General features: G+C 44.4%; 1 pseudogene; it reads right to left on the reverse strand.

Moving 5' to 3' along the window:
• Nucleotides 1–1,856: 1,856 nt before the first annotated feature.
• Nucleotides 1,857–3,466, reverse strand: LOC128566788 (EH domain-containing protein 4-like; annotated as a pseudogene).
• Nucleotides 3,467–9,609: the final 6,143 nt, after the last annotated feature.

The raw sequence follows: 9,609 nt of genomic DNA on the forward strand, positions 1-9,609 counted from the left end.
AATCCAAATGTTGGATGGTTAGGTTTAAATCTAAAATTTCATTGCTCAGCTTCTTATTGGAGGATCTATCCAACACTGCCAAAGGAGTGCTGAAATCTCCAACTATTATGGAGCAGGAGGAAATAAAGTTGCTCGTGTCTGTTAGAGTTTCTCTTATAAATTGAGGTGCATTTTTGTTCGGTGCATAAATATTCATAATTGAAATCTCATCATATTGAGTATTACCATTAACAAATATGAAGTGACCATTCTTTCCTTCCTTAGTTTTGTTGGTTTAAAGCCTATTGTGTGTACAAATAGAATTGAGACACCTGCTTTTTTTTGATTACCATATGTCTGAAATATGGACGACCATCTTTTCACCCTGATTCTATATTTATCTTTTAAGGTAAGATGTGACTCTTGTATGCAGGAAATATCTTGCCTGAGTTTTTGTGTCCTGTCAGCTAACCTATACCTCTTTAGAGGACAGTTTCAGCCATTCACATTAATGGAGAATATTGATAAGACTGGTAAAATTTTGGGTACCGAGTTTTTCGATGGTCCAGTGGACATTTTTAATCCTTTCACCACCGTGGAAGTTGGAGTTTGATCAAAATTTTCTGAGAGAGTTTACTTTTGTGGTAGAGGGTTGGGCTGGTCATTATGGAGGATAGGTCTGAGAATATCCTGAAGAGCTGGTTTGGTTATGGCAAGTTTCTTTCTTTCTTTTTTTTTAAATGCCCAAATCCTTAAAGGAAAGGGTTTTATATATAAGATTCCACTTTGTTTCTATATAAAGGTTTTTATCCTCTAGAGAGCAAAAACATCACTGGACATAATAGATGCCTGTTTTCACACAAACAACTGGCAGACTGATCTCTTCTACTCACCAGCCCAGGACAAGCCTGGTCTCTCATTCACCTGTGTCCACAGGGCCTGGGACACTGCATAGAGCAAGACAGGTTTTCACTGCATTTAAATACTGTCTTCAATCAAGGCGGTTTGGGGACATTTAATGTTTGAGGGACAGGGCCACTTAGGAGAACCACCTTTTTTACTTCCAGACTGCAACATGACTTGAAATGCAAACAGGAAGTCTTTCCGGGGTTAATAATGGTTGTTGAGTTCCAAATTCCCAGTCAAATACTGTTTTACTGGGAAGGCAGCAGAAGGAAGGCCTAGGAGGGCAGGGTGCTGGGAGAGCGGGGCCCGGGGGCTCAGCTGCCCACTCTGCTGGGGCCTGCTGAAGGGATGGGGTGCTCAGACACAGTGCATCCTCCTCCCAAACCTGGGGGCATCGTTCTTCTTCTCTTTGGTAGACAGTCTGGAGAGAGCAGAAACTCTCTGCTCTATTTTTTCCCCCCACTCTAAATATAGAAGAAAACAAAATAAATTAAGATAGTCTTTTCTGCCTCCTGGTGCTCTCTGAGGAACAGACAGGTGCTCTGGAGGTCATTCATGATGACAAGCAGCCCAGGGAGCTCCGAAGACCCAGCTACTCCTGGCAAGCCCCAGTCCACTCCCCCAAGGTTCCTGGGAGTCCACCAAGCCCATCTCCATGTGTTTCTCCAGGCTGCTGAGTACTCTTTGGACAATTTTCCTTTCTTTGCAACCCTTCAACCTCCCTATCCTTCCTTGGCACTCCCTAACAACATTTTAATAGAAACTCAGGGAATTCTGAAGGTGAAAAGACCTTCATCTTTTCTAGGTGAAAAGCCGAGTGTCTTCCTCCCCATTTTACAGATGGGGAAACTGAGGCACAGAGTGGGCAGTGCCTTGCTCAAGGTCCTTCAAAGAGTCAGTGGCAGAACAGGCCTCAAGCCCAGGTCCCCTGACTCCCCTGCTGTGGCCTGCCCAGTCCTTCGTCCAGCACCTTAGTCAGCCTTTGGCAGGGACATCCCATGAGAGGGGGGCACAAGGTTGGTGGGGCAGTTCGTAGCCATCGAGCTTGATCTTGATGAGGTGCTTGGCCAGTGCGAACTCCTCCTCGTCCAGCATGCCATTGCAGTCACAATCGGCCAGCTTCCAGTTCTTGCCCAGACACTGTTGGGCAGCTTGGAAGTCACCATCTCCTTCTTGGCATTGATGCCCAATATCTTGCCGTTGACGGGCGACAGAGTATAGAAGAGCTCATCATAGTCAGGCTTGTCTTTGGCCATGACCCACTCCTCCTCATTGGTGCCCTCCTTGGCACCCTCCCTGTAGCCCTGGTTGAAGGGGCCCTCAGAGGTGCCCTCGAAGGCGCCGCCCTGCACAAGCTGCATGGGCATGCTCGTCTCCTCCTGGCTGATGAAGCTCATCAGGGATGAGATCTTGCTGCTCAGCATGTTGTCTACAGCCTCGATGAGCTTGGGCTTCAGTGAGTGGAATTTGGTGAAGTCGTAGTTCTCAAGCTGTTCCTGCATTGCCTTGACTTCAGGGAAGTCTCCTGCAGAAATCTGGTATTCTTGTAGCTGAATGTAGATTTCTGGTAACCAGCTGATAAGCTCTCTTTTCTTGTTTTCCTTTCCAAATACACTTGGCATTTCCTTCTTCAGGTGGCTGATGATGTAGGCATGCACCTTGGCCAGCGGGCTTGCTTGATGAGGTTGTTGAGTTTGCGCACCACTGCCTTCTGGGGCAGACTCTGGATGCCTCTGAAGAGGTCCTGGGCCTCAGCCTCAAATAGCCAGTGGTTGTCCATGTTCTGCAGGGGCTGTGCCCAGAAAGAGCCAATGTAGACGCGCAGCACCTCAGGCGTGTTGATGACCTTGCCCAGGGACCACATGAAGGCCCCGTAGACCCGCATCAGCTGCTGTGTGTCCACTTGGTCCACCTTGTTCAGCACCACACGGATGTTGTCATCCTGGCCCTGGAAGGCCTTGATGGCCTCTGAGAACTCATCTGAAATGTCTAGTTCGTGAGTGTCAAAGAGCAGGATGATCTTGTTAACCCTCTCAGCAAACCACTGCAGGACCTGGCAGAAATCATACCCTCGGCTGATGTGCTGCTTCTCTCCAGAGAGGATGCCGGGGCTGTCGATGATGCTGACGCACTTCAGAACCTGGTTGGGCAGCTGGGAGCACATGAACTGATTCAGAAAAGCATTTCCAAAGTGACTAAGCTTTCTAAATGGCTTTTTGGGATCCACGACTAAAGCATGCCCTGGGGTACTGCCCTCAGTTTCTCTGTACATCACAGCAATGAAGGAATCAGTAGTAGGCTCTGGACCAATCTGCATGCCTGGGAAATCCTGCTCCAGTAAGTATCTGATGAAGGTGGTCTTGCTGGTGCTGTACTGACCCACCAAAAGGATCATGGGCTTGTTCTTGAAGTCAGCATCCTCCAGCGCCAGAGAGTGGAACTCGTGGAAGTGGTACGCTTCTTCCAGAGGCAGCACCTTGTGCAGGTAGAGCGAGCGCAGGCCGCCCGTCACCATCTGCACAGCGTCCATGCCACCTGTGCACTCATGCCTGCCCACCCACCACCCCAACCAACTGAACATCCTGCTGCCCTTCACGCTTAGCACCCGCACCCAGCTCTGGGTTCTACACTCCTGGGCTCTCCAGCAAGTTTCTTCAACATGTGAATGTCATTAAAGTATTTAATTTCTCCATCATAAATGAAACTCAGTTTAGCTGGATACAGGATCTGGGGATGAAAGTTATTTAGTTTTAGAAGATTAAAAGTCAATGACCACCCTCTTCTGGCTTGAAAAGTTTCAGCGGAGAGATCTGCAGTCATTCTAATATTCTTTCCTTTGTAGGTAATGGATGTCTTACTGTCTGGCTGCTTTCAGAATTTTCTCCTTCATATTACCTTTAGTGAAGTCAATTATGATATACCTGGGGGATGGCTTAGTTGGGTTGAGTCATGCTGGGGTTCTGAAACTCTGCTATCTGAATTTCAGAATCTCTTGGCATGTCTGGAAAATTCTCTTTCATAATTTCATGGTGAAGGGCCTGTGTGTCCTTGCAAGGCTACTTCATCACTTTCAGGGATTCCAATGAGGTGGATATTAGCCTTTTTTGAATTATCCCATAACTGTCTGAGAGAATGATGCATTTTTGTTCTCCATTTCCCTTCCTCTTTGAGAGTTTGGGAGCGTTCAAAGGCTTTGTCTTCAATGTCAGAAATCCTTTCTTCTGCTTGCTCCACTCTGTTACTGAGGGATTCTACTGTATTTTTCAGATTTTTGAAGGCTGCAAATTCTTGCTTCAGTGCATCAAAATCTTTGGTGGTTTTGTCTTTAAATTCGTTAAATTCTTGAGTCAACTTTTGAATTTCTCCTCAAATTTCTGATTCTAACTTTTGAATTGCTCTTCAAATTTCTAATTCTAAATTTTGCTCCATTCTATTAATCTTATTTGCAATCCAAATTCTGAATTCAATTTCTGATATCTCGGCCATCTGTTTATGAATGGGATCTTCAGTTACATCTGCCATATCTTTCCTTTGGGGGGTTGATCTATTCTGGTTATTCATGTTACCAGAGTTTTCTCCGCTGATTCCACCCCATGATTATTTTATACCATTTGACTTTTCCCCTGGATCTTTCTCAAGGACCCGTACAGTGCTACGGCCTAAGAAAGTGGGGACCTGTTTGGTGTGGTGGGGCTAAGTGGTTCTGTCTTGTTTTCAGTTGGTCTCTGTCTGACCCTAGTGAAACAGTTACTATGGGTTGAAGTCTCAGCTGTGGAGAAATACCAGCAATTAAGTCACCCTGCTCCCATGGGCAACAATGGAAAAGGAAAATCAAACCCTCCTACAACCACACACCCAGGGCACCACTTGCATAGTGCTTGGGCGATTGGCTCAGTTCAAAAGGTCCAAATCAATTGTCTCATTCAGCACCTGTCTCTGGTGGGAGAGCTTAAAAGGTCTCTGGCAACTGGAAGTCAGGAGGAGCCACATAGCAAATAGATTTTTCTGGGAAGGTTGATGCCTCCTTACCCACCTTGCTGCTCTGTCACACCCAGTCACTGATAGCCCCGCAAGGCTGTGACCCAGTTGCCTCCAGTGAGCAGATACTGCAGGGTTTTGCACCTGCCTGAATCACAAGGAAATCTATATCTGCTCAACCAGGCCACTGTTCTGTCTCTATCTTGCAGGGAGAGGTGAGGCCTGACAAACTTGGGCACTTGATGGAGGCTGGGGGTTGTTCACTCAGTTCCAGCCTTGTCCCTGATTGATGTTATTGACAGAACAGAACAACTTTGTTGGAATTTGTTTCTGTCCCTGCTAAATTCCCCTGTGGAAGAGAAGCTGTTTTCAGTTCCCAGAACCTGTGCCTCAGGCCCTGTCTTTACTCCTGCATGTTTGTGTTCACAGCCCGGTTAGGTGTCAGCTCTAGCCTCCTGCTTGTTCTTGTTGAATGTGAAAATTTGAGTTAGGGAAAATAGCCAACCCTAGGATTTAGCAAAACACTAAACTCATTGAGTCTAAATGAACAAATAGACAGATATAAACACTACTGGACACACAAGCCCACAGATACACAAACAATCAGAAACACGTAGACATACAGACAACAACAAAAAAAACAACTACAATAAAAATAATGACAATCGTAAGATAATTGAAAAAGAAGTTAAAAAACAAGGCGAACAATCTAAAAAATCCTCTAAAAATCTGATGTAAGCACTCTCAGAAACCATAAGAAGGGAAAAAGAGGAAAAGGAGAAAAAAAGTGGTGTGCATAAAAAAGTTAAAAGAGAAGAAAGAAAAAATTAAAAATAGAAACAATAAAAAAAAAAAATAGAAGATTCGCCTCCTTCTCATCACCCTTGACAGCAAAAAGGCATCAATCTGCCAAAGCCATTCATGCTCTGAACTCCTGACTCCCAGTCCAGGACTCTTGGCGACAGAACAGCGTTCCAGGGCACAGGGCAGTGTAAGTCCTTGGTGTCTTCTATGAGCTGATGTCCAGTGGACAGACCAACAGACGCTGTGGGTGTCTGTATATGGGGACTGGAAACAGAGTGTTACTTTATCACTCTTGGTAGAGTGCCAAGGAGTCACACAGCTCACAGCAACCTCCAACTCCTGGGCTTAGGCGATTCTCTTACCTCAGTCTCCTGAGTAGCTGGGACTACAGGCCCCCGCCACAATGCCAGCTATTTTTGTTGTTGTTGTTGTTGTTGTTGCAGTTTGGCCAGGTCTGGGTTTGAACCTGGCACCCTCGATATATGGGGCCAGCACCCTACCCACTGAGCCACAAGTGCTGCCTCTAAAATTTTTCTTTTAACAAGGGACTTCAGCATCCATAAATTTTGTTATCTGAGATGGAACTCAGGTCTCACTTTTGACCAATGGAGGCAACATGAGACAGCATGATCCAGTCTAATAAACTGTAGAAAACAAAACAAAACAAAACAAATGACCTGTTAGCCACTGGAATTCAGCTTGCATCTATATACGAGGGGGCCAAACCATCTATCTCCTGAGTAACGTTTTTCCAAGAAAGGCCACTGAAGTAAGATGCTCACACTAGCTGATAAGGAATCTGGCTGCAGGAAGAGACAAGATGGCTGACTGAAGCCAGCTTTCCACAGAGGCTCCCGTCCAGAAGGAGAGTTAAAGGACAAAAATTCAGCAAGTAACCTGGTGGATTTGAGCTGCACTAAGAGAGAAGGTTGTAGAACGCACATCAACCCCACTGAGGCGAGCTACAACCACAAGGATACAAACAAAAGGGGAACCGCAGAGTTGTTCTGTTCTGTTCTGTCAGTAACATTAATCAGGGACGAGACTGGACCTGAGAGAAAACCCCTCAACCTTCATCAAGCGCCCGAGGTTGTCAGGCCTCACCTCCTCCTGCTGGAGAGAGGCAGAGCGCAGCGGCCTGGCAGACTTCCTTGCGATTCAGGCAGGTACAAACTCTTGGAGTACTGATTCACTACAGGAAACTGGGTCAGCCAACTGCAGGGCTATCAGTGACTGGATGTGAAGTGGTGCAAGGTGGAGAAGGAGGCAGCAACCTTCCCAGACTGATTTATTGGCTGGGTGGCTTCTCCTGACTCCACGCAGCACTGGAGCAAGCCACACCAGAGTAGTTACCAGACCCCTGTGATCCAGTTCCCAGAGACCTCTTGAAATCTCTCACCCAAGACAGGTGCAGACTGAGACAATTGATTTGGAACTTTTTGAACTGAACCAATCGCCTGAGGACAAATCAGGTGGTGCCCTGGGTGCACGGTGGTAGGAAGGTTTGATTTTTCTTTTCCAATTGTTTCCAGTGGGGGGTGGGGTGACTTAATTGCTGATATTTCTCCACAGCTGAGACTTCAATCCAGAGTATCTGTTTCACTAGGGTGGAACAGAAACCAGCTGAAAACAAGACAGAACCACTTAGACCCACCACACCAGACAGGGCCCCAGTTTTTCAAGCCACAACACTGTACAGGCCCTTGATAAAGCCCCAGGGGAAAAAATCAGAGGGAGTAAAACAACCATGGGGCGGAATCAGCAGAAAAACTCTGGTAACATGAATAACCAGAATAGATCAACCCCCCCAAGGAAAGATATGGCAGATGCAATTGACGATCCCATTCATAAACAACTGGCTGAGATGTCAGAAATCGAATTCAGAATTTGGATTGCAGACAAGATTAACAAAGTGGAATTAAGAATTCGAGGAGAAATTCAAAAGTTGTCTCAAGAATTTAACGAATTTAAAGACAAAACCACCAAAGACTTAGACACACTGAAGCAAGAATTTGCAGCCCTCAAAGATATGAAAAATACAGTAGAATCCCTCCACAACAGAATGGAGCAAGCAGAAGAAAGGATTTCTGACATCGAAGATAAAGTCTTTGAATGCTCCCAAACTCTCAAAGAGGAAGAGAAATGGAGAGCAAAAATGGATCATTCTCTCCGAGAGCTCTGGGTTAATTTGAAGAGGCGAATATCCGAATCATAGGGGTTCTGGAAACAGATGAAGTGGCCTCGCTGGTCACAGAGGCCCTTATGCATGAAATTATGAAAGAGAATTTTCCAGACATGCCTAGAGATTCTGAAATTCAGATAGCGGACAGCTTCAGAACCCCAGCATGACTCAACGCCAATAAGACGTCCCCCAGGCATATCATAGTTAACTTCACTAAAGTTAATATGAAGGAGAAAATCCTCAAAGCTGCCAGGAGAAAGAAAACCATTACCTTCAAAGGCAAGAATATTAGAATGACTGCAGATCTCTCTGCTGAAACTTTTCAAGCCAGAAGAGGGTGGCCACCGACTTTTAATCTCCTAAAGCAAAACAACTTTCAACCCTGGCTCTTGTATCCAGCTAAACTGAGTTTCATTTATGATGGAGAAATTAAATACTTTAATGACATTCATATGTTGAAGAAATTTGCCATGTTGAAGATATTTGCCATAACAAAACCAGCTCTTCAGGATATTCTCAGACCTATCCTCCATAATGACCAACCCAATTCTATACCACAAAAGTAAACTCAGAAACTTCGGATCAAACTCCAATTTACACACTGGCAAAAGGATTAAAAATGCTCACTGGACTTTTGAAAAACTCGATATCCAAAACTTCACCAGACTTATCAATATTCTCCATTAATGTGAACGGCTTAAACTGTCCTCTAAAGAGGCATAGGTTAGCTGATTGGATACAAAAACTCAGGCAAGATATTTGTTGCATACAAGAGTCACATCTTAACTTAAAAGACAAATACAGACTCAGGGTGAAAGGATGGTCGTCCATATTTCAGGCAAATGGTAATCAGAAAAGGGCAGGTGTTGCAATTTTATTTGCAGATACAATAGGCTTTAAACCAACAAAAGTAAGGAATGACAAGAATGGTCACTTCATATTTGTTAAGGGTAATACTCACTATGATGAGATCTCAATTATTAATATCTATGCACCCAACCAGAATGCACCTCAATGTATAAGAGAAACTCTAACAGACATGAGCAACTTGATTTCCTCCAGCTCCATAATCGTCGGAGATTTCAACACTCCTTTGGCAGTGTTGGATCGATCCTACAACAAGAAGCTGAGCAAAGAATTCTTAGATTTAAACCTAACCATCCAACATTTGGATTTAGCAGACATCTACAGAACATTTCATCTCAACAAAACTGAATACACATACTTCTCATCAGCCCATGGAACTTACTCAAATATCGATTACATCATAGGTCACAAGTCTAACCTTAGTAAATTTAAAGGAATAGAAATTATTCCATGCATCTTCTCGGACCACCATGGAATAAAACTTGAACTGAGTAACAACAGGAATCTGCATACTCATACAAAAACATGGAAGTTAAATAACCTTATGCTGAATGATAGCTGGGTCAGAGATGAGATTAAGAAAGAAATCACCAATTTTTTGGAACAAAACAACAATGAAGACAAACTATCAGAACATCTGGGACACCGCAAAGGCAGTTCTAAGAGGGAAATTTATAGCACTGCAAGCCTTCCTCAAGAGAACGGAAAGAGAGGAAGTTAACAACTTAATGGGACATCTCACGCAACTGGAAAAGGAAGAATATTCCAACCCCAAACCCAGTAAAGAAATAACCAAAATTAGAGCAGAATTAAATGAAATTGAAAACAAAAGAATAATACAACAGATCAATAAATCAAAAAGCTGGTTTTTCGAAAAGCTCAATAAAATAGAT

The sequence above is a fragment of the Nycticebus coucang genome, chromosome 15, assembly GCF_027406575.1.
Source record: "Nycticebus coucang isolate mNycCou1 chromosome 15, mNycCou1.pri, whole genome shotgun sequence".
NCBI lineage: Eukaryota > Metazoa > Chordata > Mammalia > Primates > Lorisidae > Nycticebus > Nycticebus coucang.